The following is a 21,703-nucleotide window of genomic DNA, read 5'->3' as shown; positions in this document are numbered from 1 at the left end:
TAACTACGATATATTTAATGAGTAATAGAAAAACAAAATAATATTATGTAACAAACTTAGAAATGCATTATTATGAGATTCGTATTGTATCTAGTTTTGCTGACATTTAAAGGATTAAGGGGTTAATAAAGAGTAGGTAAATGAAAGAAATTAAATTGTTCATTGCAAACAAATTCGCTTACAGTAACAATTAGTTGCAAAAAATCTTTAATGTAAAATAAAAACCACTACATAACTAGACTTAAAAAACAATAGACCCGTGTTGCACATTTATTAATCTTTGGTATCCATTACTAAATTATAAAGCTAAATATTTTTTCTATTCTTTAACAAATCGCGTATATTTCGGTGGCGGAGCAGGGTCTGGTACAGCAGGCCTTGATGATTTTCTCGCGAAGTTCCCAGCGCCTGATGGTAGCTTCTTCTTGGGGGATTAACGGCATTCCGTTGTCGATGAACATGTCTGTGAACAGGCGTTTGTTTTAAAAAAAGATAACATTATACACCACTAAATTTTTATCACCGAAAAAATTTTAACAGGTTATGTAGAAACGTGTGGAATATTGAAAGCAAAAGAAAAAGAAATGGTTTTCATGAAGTTAATTTTTTTATTAAATTTTCGATAGTCCGTATTTTACGCGTCACAGCTGGGTCACTCCGCTGCTCGCTAGAGTAGTCGTACGCGCTCGCACGTTGCATAGATCTGTCTGTCTCGCTCACGCCTCGACCACGCTTCCAGTGTTATTATTACATACTTAGCTAACTTAGACCATTTTTAATTCTAATAAGTGTTACATTATCGTACTTAAATAGTGCTAGCGACGCGTGTGTCAATAAATTACCAATTTTAGGAGGATATTTTGAGTCACTTTATTTTACTCTTTTTTTTGCACAAATGGGATCAGTATCAATAACTCATTACCCAGAATTTTTTTTTTCGGTGATTAAAATTTAGTGGTGTATAGCCACTTATATTTTTTTGTAATGTTAAAGACTGCTTTTTATACAAATTCAATCAATACCATCCTAGACTGCATCCCACTTAACATCAGGTGCGATTGTGGTCAAATACCTGCCTTGTTATGCATAAAAAAAAAAGTTCATACTGTATTCAGTAATGGGTTTTCGAGTTCAATTCTGCAAAGTTATTTGCATAAGTCGAAGTTATTTACTTGGTTAGTGATTTTCTATAATAATTATAAATATCTCTACATGCGACGAGAGAGTGTCTTTGTTATAATCTGGGGCTAATTTCCTAGAGGTTAATAACTTTTTATAGATTTGATAATAAAAGCTTCTAGTTTTGTATCATGTTTACAACGACTCGGTTTGAAACAAAAGTAGCGTAAGTATGACATGCCTTATACTTATGGCCTTATCGTAACAAACGACACTAGTTTTAATGTAAAACCAATCACAGCCTTGAATCAATCTTGAGTTCAAATCTATTTTTTTGCGTCGTTTCATAATAAGTACCTACATAAGATTTCACTACTGCTGACTGCTGCGTATCATTTTTGTGATATATTCAATGAGATATTCCGACGATGTTTACACGGCACTAATGATCACAACAACCAATTAAATTACCCACCCGCATAATCACCATAGGAAGAACACACATTGATCATGTGGCGAGTCAGTGACCTGACACACTCCGCTATAGGGAAGTCGTGGCTTGGCGGGAGAATGTGTGAGTGGCCCAGCTCGTGGGTACAAGCCACCACTAGGGCTATTAGGACGTATTTGCCATCCATTTTTGCATCTAGAATAAAAAAAACAACATGGATATAGGAGAAACATAAATCTAATGGACACAGTACAAATGTAACAATAAATTGATGACGAGGAGACAAGGAAGTTTGGTGAACCAGAACCATTGTTTCAGTGTTGTTGACCTACAAAATTTTATTTATTTTATTTTACTTTCATTAGTTAAGCAAATTATAAACTTAATTACGTCTTCCATTATTAAATAATGCTTAGTGATGCTCACCTGTTTTCTCAAATATTCACGCACTGCGACCCCACACCGGCGAAGGATCCACACCCAATGTTGCTCAATAATAATTTTCAGCCTTTTATAGGTTTTCCCCAATTTACTTAAGCAGATTTCCAATAAAACTTCTCGTTTGTTTTACAAGTTTAACGCAAAAAGTTTTGTAACATAATTATTTTGCGGATAATGCCCAAAGAAATATTCAGGGCGCAACTCAATACGCGCGCAGAACATGAATGAACATTAACTTAAATTCGGTAAACATGTTATAATAATAACCGGTATCGAGTTTTATCTAAAGAAGTTAAAAACTACTTTATCTTATATACCTAATGACCTATGTACTACAAATCCCAAGCAAAATATAAACAAATCAACGACTTGTGCTGAGGTTGTGAAAAAAATTTATGTAAACAAACTATTTTTGAAAAGGAAACAGGTACTGTAACGAAGGGTTAACAACAATCACTAATTTAAAGCTGCTTTACAAGTCTGATTCAGCGTTTAATTTTAATACCAGCTATATTAAACTCTTGATCAGGGTTGAGCGAAATTGTATTTCGTCGTTCTATGCTTCAAGTTTTGGTATTATGTACATTGTATTTCATACGGATTATACTCAAATTTTCAGAATGTTTCACAACAACAACATCTTGTAAAATCTTATGAAGATTATCAAGAGGAAAACACGTACATAGGTAATCTTGTTTGTCTTTTATATGAGGAGGTATCTGTGAAGCCTAGCAACTTGACTAGCCTAAAGTGCAGGGCTTCTTCTTACCAACATACCTAGCGAGTTCTTGTATAATCCCTCCTCTATGGTGGATAGTTACTGATTTTGCTTAGGCTTCTTCCTATTATTTTTTTTTTTATAGCCAGGTCTGGGATTACGGCTTACGTGTTCTTCCCAATGTATTCCGCTAAAGTCAACTAGTCATAAGTCAGGCTTCAGTTAATTTGATTTCCTTCACCATTAGGACATAAAACACGTTCCTTTCCTTTGTCCTAACAGACATGTCCTATTCGAAAGCAATCACACCTGATGTTAATGAGATGCAGTCTAGGAATTACCTATGTACTATCCTAGATTGCATCTGCAGGGCAAGCTCTGTAAGTTCCTATTACTCTCGCCTTGAAGAAGTAAGCGTGCCTTTCCAACTCCAATTGTGATTTTATTTAGCGAAAGGTACTCTTTCTATGTAAAGAAATAGATACTTTATTATTGTAAACAGGTTGATATGTCATGGCCATATTGATAACCGATTACATTATAACCGCAGAACGATTCGTCTTACTTACTTCGTCTCGTGAGAACTGAAAAAAACACACGTAGAGTCCAATGTAGAGTCATTATTCATTTACCGTTAGGTAATTATGTATAAAATATAAACATTTGAAAAAGTATCGTGAATATTATCTTTCATCTAATTTCAGCAACTTGTAGCTTGGAAATAATAAAATACATAATATAACGTGCCTCTCAAAATCTCAAGATGTTATTCTTCTTTTGATGAATTTTGCTATGATGAATACATAAGGCTAGGTAGGCTGTAAATTGATTTCCTAACTCCTTTTAAACTAGGTAGATAGGTACTAAAGTCATGTAATGAAATTGCTAATAGTTATGAATATGTTTCAAATAGAGAAAGGAAACATAAACTAATTAATAATAATTACCAGTCGTTCGTTCTAACTAAAGTCGGTTGTTTTCTCCGCCGTACATTTACACGGACCTGTCAAAGATTATTGTGTTGTTGTAATAACTTATGTATCTATTATCTAACGCGGATAAAACATATGCTAATAATGTGGGTCGTGTGGTCATTGTTTTGGTATTTAACCGAAAGATAATAATTTTCCTATACAATTCCTACAAGTTTGGTTTTACTTGTTATTATAACGATGGGGGCCATACAACATACCGGAAGTATGGTATGGGTTAAATAGGTGTCGACTGTACAAATAGAATAAATAAATGTAATATACAGAATCTATAGCAATATTTAAATGCGAATGTTTGTGACAACACAGGACGGATTAAAATGAAACTTTTCTACATTAATAGTTTATTTTACCTACATCAGACCAGCATAGGTACAATGTGCAAGTCTGATCCTACTAATTATTACCCTATTAATTAATTTGGGTTAAAGTTAACAAAGTATTTTTAGTACTTCTTACTCGGACGAACCGAAAAATAGTTTCTAACAGAAAAATACAATGTACCTACACATATGATCTAAATCTAAGGGTAGAATAGATAGGTAAGTTCATAAAAGTGAATAAAGACCGGGTCTGACTAACACATACCTACCAATGCAAATAAACATTAAATGTGTCCGTCTTTTTGTATAAAATAATTGAGAAAAAGAATCATAGACGTAATACTAATTTATACGTAACTGTATATTATCAGTTTCTTATCTGTCATGAAAAGTAAATAAAAAACAAGAGAAGGTCTTAATCAAATAAATAGAGTCATTAAATCTTATGTACGTCCATAAATAAGCAGGTAAACAGCAGAAGTACATGCTTTATATCGGCCACACAGGGAGTATTTGCATTTATATCATCGTTACCGACATAATCGCCTATATCGATTGTGATTGGGTCCATTATATGCAAATGTGCAATAACAATTGCAGCCGGCACGCCGATGCATTCAAGTGCGCACGCATATTGTGAGATTAAAATTTGTGACGGTGGTTTGTGATACTGATAAGTACATTGTATACAAAACACAAACTGTCCCACGGTTGTAGAGCCGACAGCTTCATTGTCACTATTTTTATTATAAAACAAAGTCGCTTTCCTGTCTGTCTGTCCAGGGATATAATTAGATCTTTAAAACTACCCAACGGATTTTAATGCGGTTTTTTTACAAGATAGAGTGATTCAAGTGGAAGGTTTATGTATACTTAGCACCCGAGCGAAACCGGGGCGGGTCGCTAGTATAGTACCTACTCTACTATTATTATAAAACCGCTCTTATGTTAAACTGAAGGATTACATGATCCTTTAGTTTAGCTTGATGTGCATAGTTATGCATATCGAATGCCCCACTCTATTCGAAAGAAGAATGTCGTAGCCTCTACATACTACCCACAGTAACTACGGGACGGGACTATTCCCACCTCTCGTTCCCACCACTGCAACTCCTGTGTAGCCAGGATCTACAGCTTGACCGCCAATAAAAACCCAACCAGTGAAGGTCAAGTTTGTCCCTTATAATTAAGAAGGGAGTTGATTGACATTCTAAGGCTGAGTTGCACCATCTTACTTTAACTTTGACAAACGTCAAAAATCTGTCAAACTCCATACAAAAAGCACCGGTTATCGTCATAGTTACGGTCAAAGTTAGGTGGTGGAACTCAGCCTAAGTAATCTGTCGTTGCATAAGGATGTTGTATGTACTTAATACTAAATGAGAGATCGATGTCTTGGAGTGTCCTCCAAATCGCCCGAAATAAAATAACAGGTCTTTTTCGGTTTTTAGTGCTGTCATTTTTTTCCTCTCGTGCTATATTTAAAACACCAGCTGACTTGTAAACTTGACATAAAGGCAATTAAAGAATATTGTAACAAAACTTTAGTAGGTGGGGAAAGAGGAAAACCTAAAAAAAGTCTGGTCCATTTTCATTCCTGTAGTTACAAATTATATGCTTCTCGTGATCCATAGAATAATTTCAATGAAGTTCAAAAGAGCATGTTAATTGGCAATTGCACAACTCTACATACAAAGTAATACGAAACACTGTTGAGAAAATGTGATGCCAACTGGAATAAGTGTTACTAAATGTAAATCTGCATATAATTAGAATTCTAAAAATATTACTTTAATGTTTTTGACATGTGTGTGACAGGTTACACGTGCGTTTTCCCACTATAAATACGTAGAGACCGATCCGTTAGTAACTATGAATATAAAGTTGCGAAGTATAGGGTATTTCTATATTAAAATAAGTAAAGAATAAACTGTTTTCTAATATGTTTAGATAAAAACTTGGAGATAACACTAAAGTAAAGGTAAACGAAGCCACGATAGCCGAGAACGGTGAAGGGGTCGGACAGGCCGACTCGCGATGCGAATTGCGAGGAACGCGGGTTCGAATCTATTGTGGCGAACACAATCGTAACACAAGCATATTTATTTAGCTTACCACGAGGGGTTAACGGGATTATTAGTAGGTAACTTGCATTTATTACCTATTTCTTTGAAATAGAGAACTGCAAAAAACCTTAAAAACAAAAGAAAGATATTCACTGCATTCCGATTGTCACATGTTTTGGTTAGATTCACGGTAGACAGGTGTCAATAAATTAACTTTACCTGTCAAAGTACTCGTAGTAGTAATAGTAGGTCATTGACCGTGTGTTGTTAACTTTAAGTGTTAGTGAATATTATCTGTGGTGTTGAATACCGCCGAACTACAGAGAGAAATGTAGTTTCGTGTAGGGCTTAAAGCCGGGTCTCCAGCGCATGTTTTGCCCTACACAATCTACACGAATCCACATTTTTTTCTGTAATTCGGCGGTATTCGTCACTTTCACTCACCTTGAGATGACAGGAAAGGAGTTTACACTATAGGTTAATGGCATAGGGCCAAGACTACATTAGCAGTGTCGGTCCATTGATGAACATACATAGAGTAGCAGCTTTAAAGCTCTATCCTTAGTTGTTTCACTGCAACATAAACTATAGAATAATTCTAATATTAGCTTTTTGTTTACAAAAATGTCCCTAATCATTCGTAGTAAATATGAAATTCCTCTATGCAAAATTGGGTAACTTTCGACGTTACCAAACACACAGACAAATATTTGGCATGAGCATGCGAAGTTGCGCGCTTTTTTGTGATGAGGCAAAATGTCCGCACTAAGAACTAGTTTTGACGAAACTGAAAGTTGTACTAATTTTAACTTTTATGACTAAGGCTGTATAATAATATGGGTTAATGACATTTTATTTAAAAGAGTGTTTGTAGTTTAGTTCCATTAACCCCTCCAGCTAAGCTACGAGTAGGTATATGCTTGCATTAGGAATGACTTTACCACAACGCGACGGGAGACTTATGCCCGTTTTCACCATCAATCCCTAATTTTTAAGTGACCCCTATGTAACACATAACAGGAATTTTGTTTTCATATGGGTCACATAAAAATTAGGGATTAATGGTGATAACGGGCATTAGACTCTTACTACCGATCCCACAAATTGACAGTCCTACCTACCATTTCCTAATAAAAATCCAAATTAATAAAGGATTATAACTAAATGGCAAATTGAAGTCGATAATCGGATCTACGCAAGCATTATTTAAATTGCAAGTGCGTAAACAAAAGTATTAATAATCATCAATATAAGTTATGCCCTTGCCCTCACAGGTATAAATCGCAAAAAAAGTTAATGTTAAAAACGCCACCTTTGATCACCTTGCTGGCTTAGAGGGCAATTTCGAAAATAGCCCTAATGAAGCCGAAGCGAAGTTGATTGATCTTCTGTGACTATACCCAATTCAAACTGCTTCAATCGTAAATAATAATGCAGGTTTTAAAAACATACACAAATAACTTAAAGAATACCTGAAGTTTTTACTAATTTAGCTGTGCATTGAAACTTCGTACAATATGAATGAAAAATGTTTTCCAGTTAAGTTAGTTGTTTATTCAATCATATCGAGGCGCCAATACTTATGTACCTACCTATTATGTATGGTGTAGTATGGTATCGCTGAAAGATAAGTAGGTAACCTGCAAACTCAAAACGCTCTGTATTAATTCCTGAAACAAAATAGTTAAAAAAAAACATAAATTAACACATCACTGTAATTTGACTGGGCTGTTAGTAATTAGTATTTACTTATTCTGTAATAGAGGCGGGCCAATCTACAATGTTTTCACGTTTCAACGTCCATGTAAAAGTTTATAGGGAAACATAATGTTAACTTAATTTTTATTCAATTAACAAATAATATATCATCATTATTATTCAATAATATATTCAATTAACGTTTCATTATCCTCTTATATTTAAATATAACACCAATTAAGCTCTTAAGAAGATTTATTTACATTTGCGGAAACGTAGGCTTTACCGGAAAATCAACACATGAGATTAATATGCAGATTACATGGAATAAACAATGTAAATTATGTGGGTACTTATTCTAACGAATGTCAAACTAAACTGTGATTATCCTATTCATTAACAAGGTAGAGAGGTTTCTCCATGTGTAGCCGCGATGCGACTTGGGACACAAAAATACTCAAAATTTTTACTGTATCATCGTTTTAAATTAACAATTTTAATGTCAGGGTTAGACATCGACAAATGAAATAATACTAGCAAAAAAATTACATCAAAATTAGTTTACCGCAAAAAAAACTGCACATCACGATGACGAAATAATACCAACAAGCAAATATTTTCGTAATGAAATAAAATGATTATAAGGTTTTAAAGAGATAAATAAGCCTTTAGCCTAAACCTAAATAAATACAAGAGTGAAAGAAACTCAAAATTTAAAATAAAGTCTAGATTATAGATTCAACTTTGTTCGTCTGTGTGCTTCGTCTGTTAATAAAAAACACCACGTACATTTTGAAAGTTGGTTACGGGACTTTTATAATAGCGTTAGCTCTACATATTTGAATTTGAGAAACAGAATTTTAACTGGGTAAATTGATAACTGTCTTACTTGCGCAAGATGTAGTTTTTATTAATTGCATGTAATAAAGTTCAATCAAGTTAAATTTCAATTAAAACTAAGGGCCAGACGCAGTTTACGATTGTATAATAATAAGTTAGGCAGTAATAAATACAATGTTCATGCATACAAATAAAAGGTTTACTTATTTATTATATTTACAAGAACTCTCATAATATTATTTTGGTATTAGGATAATCTTACTTTTAACTATATTATGTGTTTATTAATATTTTAATATTGAGGAAAACGTCTCCATATTTAGAGTTATCGGATGTTTGGAAGGCAAAAGTGCATTTACCTATGCTGATATAAAATATAACTTAAAAGTAACTCACTCTCTGATACATATTTAAATATAAATAAATACCTACCAGCTATTAATCTTTTACACGGATTTTAAATTATTTTGTATATAGTCTCCTTGACATGACACTTTTGTTGTATAGTTTTATTTTCAATTGTTTGATCCTATGTTATATTTTAAAGCATGGTATGTGCAATGTGCATCCGTTATATGTTTATAAACAAGAGTTGATATTGTGAGAGATGAAATAAACTGCGTACCTTACACAAGATCAAATAATTGCCAAGTCTAATTTTAATATTAACTGTGATATTAATTTTGTTACATTATTATCTGCGATTTTCAGTACTGAAGAATTAGTCCAGTCAATAAAGCATTATAGATGGAAAACAGTAGAACACAATTTCTGACTTCAGGACTTTATTTAGACTAGTTAGGAGGTGAACATAGCAAAAGTCCCCGCCCGTAGCCCTTGAGCCGGCGGGGAGAGGGGGGTTTAAAGGTGCCACTTTTCGGTTTTTCGCTTAATCCTCGAAAACTATGCGTCCTAGTGACATGACTATTATGAACCAAAAAAAGCATATTCAATTTGCTACAGGTAAGATAGTCAAGTTTTTCTATAAATTGTATAGTTTTCGCGGCATCTGCTCTAGAAGGTCTGTAATATTGGAAATTTTATTTTTGTCTTACATGTTCCCATAAGGAGAAAATCGACTAAATCAACATTGAGCAATCATTCTAGACATGCGGGAGCATGTTAAGCCTAGTACCAGGGAGGGGACTGCACCGTGCGTATATTTAGACGAATCACTTTGAGCCACTTTTGACTCCTCATCACTCAAAAACTACTGTGCATTAACACTTCAAATTTGGCTCATGTGTTGAGACTTGCAAGATAAACATCAGCTTCAAATTTCATAAATATGCCTCAAACGGTTCTTTAGGTATTGACGTCCAAAAATCTACATGTCTAACCTATAGACCAAATTCTTACCACTTCCAGATGACCTCGAAGGTTCAAATTTGGCATCCAGAAAGGTAGTTATGTAAATACAAAGAAACAAATGAAAAACCAGTAAATTTTAACATTTCACTGGTGATACATAGATTTTAGTGTTCTAAATGTCGATTTTTGAACGTCAATACCTAAATAACCGTTTGAGGTATATTTATGAAATTTTAAGCTGATGTTTACCTTGCAAGTTTCAACACATGAGCCAAATTTGAAGTGTTAATGCACAGTAGTTTTTGAGTGATGAGGAGTCAAAAGTGGCTCAAAGTGATTCGTCTCAATATACGCACGGTGCAGTCCCCTCCCTGGAGCTAAGCTTAACATGCTCCCGTATGTCTATAGTGTTTGCTCAATGTTGATTTAGTCGATTTTCTCCTGATAGGAACATGTAAGACAAACATAAAATTTCCAATTTTACAGACCTTCTAGAGCAGATGCCGCAAAAACTATACAAGATATAGAAAAACTTGACGGTCTCGCCTGTAGCAAATTGAATAAGCTTTTTTTGGTTCATAGTAGTCATGTCATTAGGACGCATAGTTTCCGAGAATTAAGCGAAAAACCGAAAAGTGGTACCTTTAAACCCCCCTCTCCCCGCCGGCTCAAGGGCTAAGGGCGGGGACTTTTGCTATGTTCACCACCTAACTAGGCTAAATAAAGTCCCGAGGTCAGAAATTGTGTTCCACGGATTTCTCTCTACACCGTCGTTAAGGCATTCATTGACTGGACTAAATATCGAATTGGAAATAAGAAGAACCCAATTACCGATAATAACATTTAAAAGTAAATAACATTTCGTTTATAAGCATTTTCTCAAAAAATTCTGAAAATACCTGAAAATATCCTTCGTTTCAGTCGAAGAAAATTGGTCAAGTAATATAAAAAACAATTTGAATGTCTATCAGCTGTATAAGTTACTTACACTTAACATAGCACAATCTCAAATGTTCACGCGTTCATAGCGTGGACGTCAACAACCTAATAGGGTTTCAAGGAACAGGTCTGGAACTGGAATGTCTAGTCATAGTGGGATCGATTAAGGGAAAGAGGGGAAGAAGGGGCTGAAGTAAACTAGTACTCTCGTGCCACAATATAGGTAGTACAGACGGCTGCATATCAAGGTAGACACTGTGGTATCTTATTCAGCTGTAATAAGCGCCATTTTTCAACAAAAATGTATAGTTAATTAATGTGCTGTCGTCTGTAAATTAAAGTCGATTCTACTAAGATCGAAGGCTGAGTTGCACCACCTAACTTTGACCGTAAGTAACTATGACGATAACCGGTGTTTTTTGTATGGAGTTTGACAGATTTTGGACGTTTGTGAAAGTTGAAAGTAAGATGGTGCAACCCAGCCTAAGTGTCGGACAAACATAAGATTAAAACACAGATGTTAATACGTAGATGTACCTATCTACTTAAATGAACCTGTCTATGATTGCATTGTAAGGAAGATCTATTTTAGATATTTTACTAGTTTTTATCGTAGTTCATTTTTACAAGATTTGCTATTCTTCGTCACTGATTGTGCTAAAACTTTCGTAGCACATCAAGATAATGCTTGTTACTAATAGGTTCTGTATGAGTGTATGTATAATCGGCCCTAAGGATATAACACGGCGCTATAATGTAGCAGTTTTGGCAACGAATACTAATTAACACTGAAACTGAGTTGTTTATTTTAGTGAAAATATTATGTATGTACCTGTGTTATGTCTTTATCTCTTAAAACAGTGTTTTAAGCTTGAGTTGTTTCTCTTTAAGAAATATTAAGTTACATCAGCCGTACCTGTACTAAATCTCTAGCGTTACAGAAGCCTTACAAAAGAAAACTAAGTAGGTAGTGCTTTTTACTGTTTGTATGAATAGGGCATCCTAGTGTGTCATTTTTCCTTCTGTCTAACATTTTTTCAACGATTTCATTGTTTTTAATAATTATGAAGTCTCGGAGTTAAAGCTTCATGAATAAATATCATTAGCCTGATTATCATGCATTTGCATTCGATTTCGGTAGGTGAATGGTCTGATTTACAAATTCTTTCAATAATACGGATTTCCTTAATAATTAAAAATAGAAATTGTACTAAGTCATTAATTTCCGTGATTCTTTGGGGTGCTTTATCGTAGGCTCGTAGCATGTGACTTTCATGAGAATAATAACAAACGAAAAGCATTACGTATCAATGTACTCATTGAACTGCTGAGTCTATTGTGTGTTGCACACAGATTCCCAAAAAGTATTTTATCTATCTAGGACATAGTAGACTTTAGTAAGCGATGCACTTCCCCGGAGTGTACGTCTGACGCACTCCGAGGAAGCGCATCGTGTCTCCAAAATGCTCCAATACTTGCGTGTGTTGTGGAACGCATGCGCCCTTCGTTCGGCACTTGTGCGCATGGGCAATGTGAATCAGTCTGGCTGACAGCTGCCGGTTGGCACCCGCTCGGAAGCGAGCTAGCCGCATCTCTCTGCCATTGCCATTATACCACTGCGCGGCAAACGGCGCAAGGCGTGCGCGGGCCCGACAGTCGATCGAAAACATTCGGTTTTCGAACGCAACGTCAAAAAATACTGGCCAAAATTAAAGCGCGAACGTAAACGCTGAATTAAAAGTAAATAGAGCATCGTGATTGACAATTTTCAGCGTAGTTGTTTTGTGTTACAATTTCACTGGGACGTTGTTTGTGTGCACTAATGAAACATTTCTTTTCGTGTTTGTGAACTAATTTTAGCCGGCTTTACAAAAGGTAAGGAAACTCTTTGTTTGTAGTGTTTACAACTCCTTTCAGAATTTACAGGGATTTAAAAAGCTATTCGAAGGAGGCCGCATTTTTGCGAAAAATAGGTATCTACATAAACCTAAGCTCATTGTGCTCGTTAGTTGAAGCTGCGTAAAATTGATAACATTAGTAATGTAGTGCATTTTATCTCAGAAAACCTTGAACTTTTAAATGATTCTAGTAACTAAGTGATCTTATTTAGACCAAATTCATTTAATTGTAAGTGGGTATTATTTAAAATTTTCCGTAGCAAATTCTTCCACTTAAACCACAAGATTTGAAAGTTTCATAATAGGTTATGGTACCTACAATAATATTGAATCATGAACCTACGAAATAGTAGCATGTTATATCCAGTGGGGTGGGTGGTGTAACCATAAAAGCACCTTACTACTAATTGCCCGAATCACCCCTAGTAACTTTATTATTTAGAACTTCCCGTCCCTTTTCGTGAGGAGATAGGACAATCCTATTTTATTTAAAAAGTAAAAAAAAGCAAAAATATTTTAGTTTTTGTGGATGGAGTAAAAAGTTACTTTCACGGCGCGACGCGAGTACCTATATGGGTAATCTATTCTGAGATACATAAGTAGGTAAGTAGCTGCATTTTGTGTTATTTTAGATTTTCTCATTAATTATTAAGTATCTCATTAAATATTCTATCTTGGTATTAATTTAATAAGACGATTATGATTTATGATTAGGCTATTAAGATTTTTTTTCGATATTTCCGACAGTATTTTTATTTAGGTAGTTGAGTAGGCTTATCCGAATCAAATCGGACGAATGATAAGTGCTTTTCTAGGAATTTACATACATAATCAGATAATGCAATGATTTACGAATGCACACTTGGTCCTTGGTAATGTATTAAGTAATCTTTTTCTGATAAGTTAATCATATTATTAATATTGTGATGGAGATAGATCACATTTGAGCTGTGTTAGGTATTAATTTCATAACGGCCTTATAATCGAATTCAATAGAAACCGTTACCATCTTTGTCGTTATCTGGGACCCAATTGTAAACACTTAACTAATATGCAATAAAAATTTTGAATTGAATTTGAATTAGGGTGAAATAGGTAAAATAGCATTGTATGGACAATCTGTTTTTCCTCTAGTTATGGATAGGAAAAAACATAATACATATAAGTACTCGTAAGTACCTATTTATGTTTTTAAAAATATTTTTTGTTTATTGTTTTTTGCAACAAAACTAAAAAGTTTCAGAATGGTTTAGATTTTACGCGTGTTTTAGGTCGCAGGCACGTGTTAACGCGACATTGACATAGACCTACTGTAGTTACAGATCGAAATCTTACCATGCGAAGTCCGGGGCAACCGATAGTTAAGTCGCATTTGGTATATAAATGCGAAAGTAACTCTGTCTGTCTGTCTGTCTTGCTTTCACGCCTAAACCACTGAACCGATTTTGATGAAATTTGACATAGAGATAGTTTGAGTCCCGGGAAAGGACATAGGATAGTTTTTATCCCGGTATTTGAAACAGGGAGGCGCGCGATAAAGTTTCTGTGACAGACAAAATTACACGCGGGCGAAGCCGCGGGCTGAAAGCTAGTTACTTATAAAGAACCTTTGATGATGGTCCGTGCTTTATACGAGTGTGTCACATAACTGGATCGGATGCAATTTAGGTTCGGTTTTGTTGCTGACTGTACCACATCTGGCACTCCGTTAAGCCGGTCTTTGGGCTTTCCAATCGTTTAACCATTGATTAAAGCTCGTTTTAGAGTCTTTGTGTGCCATTTTTAAGTTGTAACTGTACATTAATTGCCAATGCAAGTGTTATTTTACAATATCTTCTGCCCAATATCATTAAGATGGAAAATCCTAAGATGAAAAGAAACCTGAAACTGATGCAATAGGACTATAAGACTTCGGAATTGGTTAGGTTAAATATTAGTTCTAATTGATAAAAAAAGGAGGTATCACCAAGTTGTGAAACGTCTAAGTACCTACATACTAATAACTTGGCAATGCAAGCAGTAGGCAATGAAAACCGTTAGGAGTGGCTTGCGCAAAAAGCGTGAAAAATGAACTAAGCAGGTGCCAGTGTCAAGAATGATAAGTCCACAAACTTGACTTTTTAAGTCGCAATTAAAGTAGATAACTAATTTAGGTGCCTACTGTATTATCATCAATCTAAATTTAACCGTAACTATAATGATAACCGGTGTTTTTTGTATAGAGTTTGACAGATTTTTGATGTTTGTTAAAGCAAAGTAAGATGGTGCAACCAATCATCTGTAGAAAGTCTTCTGAAGTCGTGTGAAACAAACAAATACCAGATGACAGTCTGCAAGGAAAGTAGGTACGCATCATAATACTAATATGCACCGTGAAATGTAAAAGTTTAAATCAATCAATCATTATTTATTAGTTACCTATTTCAGCGATTTAACAATTCTTACAAACATACAAATTTCTAGAAATTAAAATGAGAGGTTATTGCCATAAAAGTAGAAATCACGAGACAATAGAACCTTGCTTTTACAATGGCGGTTGCGTATTTGGGTCGCGCCGCTGCCGCTGCATTGATAAATGCACTTAGATGAGAAAAAAAATACATTTTCAGTCGCAATTACAGCACTGAATGACAAATAAATAATTATTTTTGCATTTAAATTTCATTGTGCGTCAGAAATCATACATAATTGAGAAGTAAAAATAGCTTTATGTCGAGGTTTTTATCTTCACAAACTTATTATAATAATTTATTAATTTACCTTATGAAAATCGGTTTGATATTATTCTTACGATTCTTAAGGCCTTTGAGTTATTTAACGCTTTCAATACAATTGAAAGCGTTCATGTGTGTGTTCGTGTCGATTTATATATTTTATTGCCGATAAATTTATTACAATTTACAAATTGTAATAAATTTATCGGCAATAAATATAAATCGACACGAGCAATCGAAAGTTGATTTAACTGCCCATCAATAGCTTTTATCACAGCCTACTTGTAAAAATAAATGCACATTCTGTTTTATACCTTCGATCTATTGGAATTTATAAGAATAGAACCATAGAATCTAATTTTAATCGTGATTTGATATGAAGCACATTCTATGGCACAAAGATTTCAAATACTTAATAATCAGAATTAAATTATAATCAACAACTTAAGATGACCGTTGCATTTGGGCACCAGACGAGATTTAGGTGGGTTCTTACTTCAAATTAATTTTACAATAGTAGACTTTCTTTATTAATGTAAAAGCACTTTTTAAAAGTCTATTTACAGAAAAAAATGACTTCATTTTATGCTTTCACCTCAGATAGTTACAATATCAGATTGCGACTAATATGAATGAACTCATCGCGTTTTTGTAGTGAGCAAGCGCCGTTATGGTGACCCTAATATCGCTGTGGAATGAAAATTGCTTGGAGATGGAGTCCCACTATGTCCGATTGAAATGAAGAAGGCAGTTGTCTAGCATTAAAGACGTAGTAAAGAGAAACGTAGCTAAAAACAATACATTATTTCAGTTAATTTGATACCTAGGAACTACCTACTTATAAAATTATTTACATATGTATAAATTAGCTGACCCGGCGAACCTCGTACTGCTTGTTTTCATCAACAATAACGTAAGATTCTAATGGTGAAAGAATTTTTCAAATCGGATCAGTAGTTTCAGAGCCGTATACAAACGAACAAATCTTGAAATAGGTTTTTAAAAATAGGTAGTAGGTACATTGTTATTGTTTTCATGTCCTTTGTGGGATTCAAACCTTGACCACAGTAGGTAATCCAAAGCGCGCGAATAATACTTATCGGGTCAACACAGAATAATGGCATATAACATCAGGCTCAACAATCCGCTGTTATAAAAACTTTAGATCAGATTTAAGATCTGAACAATGCATAACAAAACTGTAAACAAGTATAATAAGTTAATAAGTACTTAACTGCGCGCGCGCACGTTGAACTAGGCTGCGTTGGTTGATGTGATTTTGATTGGATGCTTTTTAAATAAGGTACGAAGAACATGTAATTTGTAATTAAACTTCAATTTTAGCATGTCTGTAAGCTCAATTTTAAACAAACCTGTTCTTAACGTGAGCCTAGTTTAAAATGGACCAAATGGATTTAATAGGACCAGTCGGAATAAAAATTTGTGGAATCTTAAGCGGTCGAGCCTATCTAAATACATAGGATTTACATTTATAATACCATTCCAATGTTTGGTTTTGACTACTTTTACAAGTACTTAAGATGAGTATGCTAATCAATGTGTACCTTTTACTAATTAAATATATTTTAGTTTTGTAATATTTAAAAATACCGATTAGGCCATATCATCCATTTGTCTCTGGTCGAGTGGAAAGGGTCGTGCTTCTGCTGTGGAGACTAAATGGCCATGATGAAGACTAAAAAACATTTTAAAGGTCTACATAGGCTAGGGTCCTTGAGATTCTTCTGCGTCGTTCACTCTTGCCAGAGTGGTCGTGGTCGTCACACCCGGTCTGGTGGCAAGCCTCACAATCCGTCACTATTCCTCCCGCACTGCAGCCTTTCTTGTGCACTCGTGGAGTGGACCATTGAGTGCGGTTTGGACCTGGTCAGTCCAGCGCCTGGGTGACCTGCCGCGCGCTCTTATGCCCTCAACCTTCCCCTGCACGATAAGTCGTTCAACAGAAGCGACGTCTCCACGTGTAATATGTAGGGTTCTTGAGATACGAATCCCTAATAGTTACATTACACCTATAGGTAGCCTAGCACTAGGGTCTAGGCGGCACGTCAAGCTAACACTGCTGCATCTTGAGTAGTTGTAATAGATTCGATTTTGCAACCAAGCGTATTAGTCTGATGAGTTGTTGTCTGCATAAGAAAATGCGAAGGTAACTGTACCTCTTGCACGAAAATCTTTCAACTTGGAATTATTTGCGTAGTCGACAAATTCGATACTCAGCCTTCGAGTTCAACGATAATGACAGTCTCGATTGTCAAAATTAGTCTCGTTCTACCATTTTGGTGGATCGACGATCTGGTGAAGGTTGCGGGAGGTGCCTGGATGCGGGCGGCGCAGGATCGGTTGATTCGGAAATCCTTGGAAGCCTTTGTCCAGCAGTGGACGTCATTTGGCTGAAACGATACGAAATGATACGATACCTACCATTTCTCATACTAAGTTCTCTACGTCACGATCACAGGGGCGCTGTTTCTATTTTCATACTAAATATTTTGATGACGATTCGAATACGCATACGATTCAAAGTCGAAAGATTTTCGTGCTAGTACTGAAGTTGAACTAAGCGTGACCTCATCGCGGACGCTAGCGCATAACGATAGGCGGCAATGACCATGCGCACGCGCTCATTGCGTATTCTAATGCGTGCGCGTCCAAAATCAAAGGACAGATGGATTGACAGCTGTCTGGGGCCCTATGCGTAGCAAAAAATAGACACTTGGATAAAAATAAGCGTATTTTAGGCAAAAACGCCAAAATGACGCCGGGAACAGACACAAAAGCTATCAAAAACAATAATAAACAACAGGTATCAAAAAGTAATAAAAACATAGACAGTAAAGTCGGTTCATCAATCGGTACTCGGTACCCAGCAGATGGTTTTGTCACCATTTAATGACAGTCAGGTGCTCGATGAAGCTTCCAATGATGCTTGGACCACACTACAGTGATATCCGGCTATTAATGAAAAAAAATGACATGGTGTAGCCCCGAATTACGGTCATAAATTTTACGATGTCTCGAAAAATTCTCAAAAAACCAAAACTTTTTACAGTAGGATAACAGACAACATCCTTCTCGTCAATTATTTTTCAACCGACTTCAAAAAAGGAGGAGGTTCTCAATTCGACCCGTATGTTTTTTTTTTTTTCTATGTTTGTTACGCGATAACTCCGCCAATTATGAACCGATTTGAACAAATCTTTTTTCGGCGTATAGGTAATACCTCAAGGGTGGTCCCATTTAAATTTAATAATAGAAAAAACAACCCCCAAGGGTGGAAAATTGGGGATGAACTTTTTTATACGTAATATCTCCGCCGATTATAAATCAATTTGAACGATTATTTTTTTGTTGAATAGGTATTATCAAAAGGGTGGTTTCATGCGAATTTGAAGAAAATATTTCACCCCCAAGGGTGGAAAATTGGGGATGAACTTTTTTATACGCAATATTTTTAATTTTTAGTTTTTTTTTGTGTTCACGCATTTGAAGTCGGTTTTATTTTTTTTAAAAGTTAATTATCTTATAAAATGAGATTAGTGAAATCCAAAGACATTAAGGATAAAATCACACTGGGTTAACTGCATGACATATCAAATGTGATAAGAAAAAGAACACTTTTCATTAATTTTCCTTTTTAGACAAACCAAACGACCTGAACGAAAGGAAATGGTGCCGCAGACACAAAATTGATAATTTGTGTGTGTGTTTCTAGATTTATATCTTTTTATGTCAGTATCTTTTTTATCTACGTTCCTGCTTTGTGTCTTTGATTTCAATATTTAAGTATTGAAACTAAAGGAATAGTTAGCGTGTCTTACAACTATTAATATTAGGCATTTTTCAATATTATTAACGAGAAAGTGAATGTAATGAAGCCAATTAAGAACGCACGAAAATTCCCAATAGCATACCTATTATTAGCATGTACCTTAAAGGTCCTTTGTTATTAATATCTTGTCCAATTTTCCAGTAAACTTTGACAAGATATCTCAAAAATGCTTGGAGGGTAGTTACGGGAAAACTTGTCTCCATAGAGTCCATGAAAAACAAAGAAAAACACCCATGTTATATTGTAGGTAGGTACATGTTATATCAATTTTTAGCAGCAGCAGAAATAAACCTGTCAAAAAGGTATAAAGGAGGTGGTTAAACCGCTAAATCTCATTTACCTTAATACTTTCTAAACTAAAGTGGGGCTAATATTTTGGGTCAACCCAGTCGTCACATGTTTTTCCCGTCGATGTTTTCCTTAATCGAGTAGTTTTTTTGTCCGTATTACAGAACACATCTCATAACTTGACTCAGTTTCAAGTATTGATTTGTTTTGTTGATAGGTTGAATTTCAATATTGAAATAAAATATTCAGGCTAAATTGAGAAATTGAGCGATGTTCTCTTTAATTGGTATTTGTGTTTTAGTTTTTTAATTTGACCCTTTTAGTGAGGCATTAGTTACTGTCCAGTAATTCGAATAGAAACAAACGAGTTAAATTAATTTAATGATATACAACAAGGAAGGAAAAGTACTAAATTGATCTAAATTAAATATTGAAGGTAATTTTCTAATTTTATACAGTACCTAGTTAGTCTATTAACCTATTAATTTAATATTTTGAGTAAAATATAGTCAAAAGAACTCTCCTATAACTAGGCATATTTTATTTCAAAATATTTTTTTTCTATAAATAGAAGTAAATTTCAAATTAAAAGGCTTGCAAAACGCACAGCACTTAATTGCGGCACTATTGAAAAGTTTTTCACACGCAGTTCAATGGCCCGAGCCAATCGCTGTAGTTGATCATAATTTTATCTCAAGGATGAATTAGTTACGAGTTCTTTTTGTGTCGCAACAAATTGGCAAAAATTTGCATAAATATATTTTTTTAGTATATTTTTAGCTCCTTCGATTTTTTTTAAATATCATGCTATTTTTAAGTTAGTGGAGTTTTAATTAATTTAATCGATTGAATCACTAAGTAACTTTAAGCTGTTATTCTTGTATTCATTGCCAGGAGTGAAATGAGAATAAAATCCGACCTTCGCAACAAGTTCAAAGTCGGTTTGAAAATTTAAGTTTTAACTAGTTTTTTTTATTAAACTGAGAATGATAGCTAGTGGATGAATTATCCAAGCTAGGTATTGCTTATTTTGATGATTTTTTTATTTTGTGGTACGGGACTATTCACACCTCTCGTTCCCACCGCTGCAATTCCTGTTTGGCCAGCATCTACAGGACCGCCAATAAAATCCCAACAAATAAAGGTCAATTTTGTGCTAAGGCTAGTAGCCGACCTTGTTTTTCTCTCAATCATCATACTACAAGACAAGTGTAAACCACATTTTGGAAACGGGTCAGTTTCCGAGTCCAAATAAAGGAATAAAGACTTGAAAACCTTTTCAAAATCACGTACGGCTATAAACTTTTAAGTGTTTGTGAATGTGGGGCTGGTGTGCCCTTTAAATGCTGCATTTTTTAACTTCAACAGGTGTAGGTCTTCCGTATTAAAAATATTATTGCGGGAAACAAAACAAATATTAATTATCATTTCCAGGAACTAAAGCAAATTAATAAAGTTTCTACATTGCCCGTAGTATGTGAAGCTTTTTAGTGCTATTATCACCGATGGTGTTTATACCCAAGTACAGCAGCGTAATATTATGAATTTGAGAGAAATGTATTGTCTGTAGGTATACTCTTAAATAAAACTGATATTCATTGAAAATTATCTAGTCGTAGGGTTGACAATGAAGTGACAAAAAAGCTTCCATAGCAATTAGCGCTTGTTATACAGTAAAATAAGCTTGCCACTTTTTAGAGATACGCAAATGATGCAGTCTTATACTTTTTGGTCAAGTAACTAAGAAAACATTTTTCAAGTGTGATGTTGGGTAAACATTTCTTAATTAATCAAGTACTACCTATACCAGCTTTTTATTAACAGATTTACGTCATGGGGATAACGAATCCGCAGCTCTTGATTTTGTGGTGAAGAAATCGAAATGATTGATGAATGATGTTTCTGTTCAATTTACGGCATCAACAATATGAATCATATTTTTGATCGTAGGTAATAAAATCTGAGTTAAGGCGCGCGCGCACGGTTGACATCTATCACCGTAACAGTATGTCCTCATAGGTAAGAATAAGTACCACTTTGTACTTATCTCTTTTT

General features: G+C 34.8%; 1 protein-coding gene and 1 long non-coding RNA gene across 3 annotated transcripts in view; one reads left to right on the top strand and one right to left on the bottom strand.

Annotated features, from left to right (window-relative positions):
* Nucleotides 1–21,703, top strand: part of LOC135077448 (ATP-binding cassette sub-family G member 4) — a 133,114-nt gene that overhangs the window by 65,640 nt on the left and 45,771 nt on the right. The window contains exon 1 of one of the 2 annotated variants that reach the window (XM_063971996.1): nucleotides 12,437–12,773. The exons of the other annotated variant lie outside the window; for it this stretch is intronic. The gene's annotated coding sequence lies outside the window, so the exon portion shown is untranslated. Of the gene's footprint in view, nucleotides 1–12,436; nucleotides 12,774–21,703 lie in introns of those variants that run through there. 2 annotated transcript variants of the gene reach the window in all.
* LOC135077135 (uncharacterized) lies at nucleotides 426–2,254 on the bottom strand. The gene is made up of 3 exons (XR_010258406.1): nucleotides 1,997–2,254; nucleotides 1,595–1,765; nucleotides 426–463 (listed from the first exon to the last, which is right to left on the bottom strand). It is a non-coding gene; the product is annotated as an uncharacterized LOC135077135 (long non-coding RNA).

Source organism: Ostrinia nubilalis, chromosome 13, assembly GCF_963855985.1.
Source record: "Ostrinia nubilalis chromosome 13, ilOstNubi1.1, whole genome shotgun sequence".
In the NCBI taxonomy this organism is placed as follows: Eukaryota; Metazoa; Arthropoda; class Insecta; order Lepidoptera; family Crambidae; genus Ostrinia; species Ostrinia nubilalis.
Note: the sequence above shows the minus strand (reverse complement) of the source record. Positions and strands in the feature narration are given on the sequence as shown.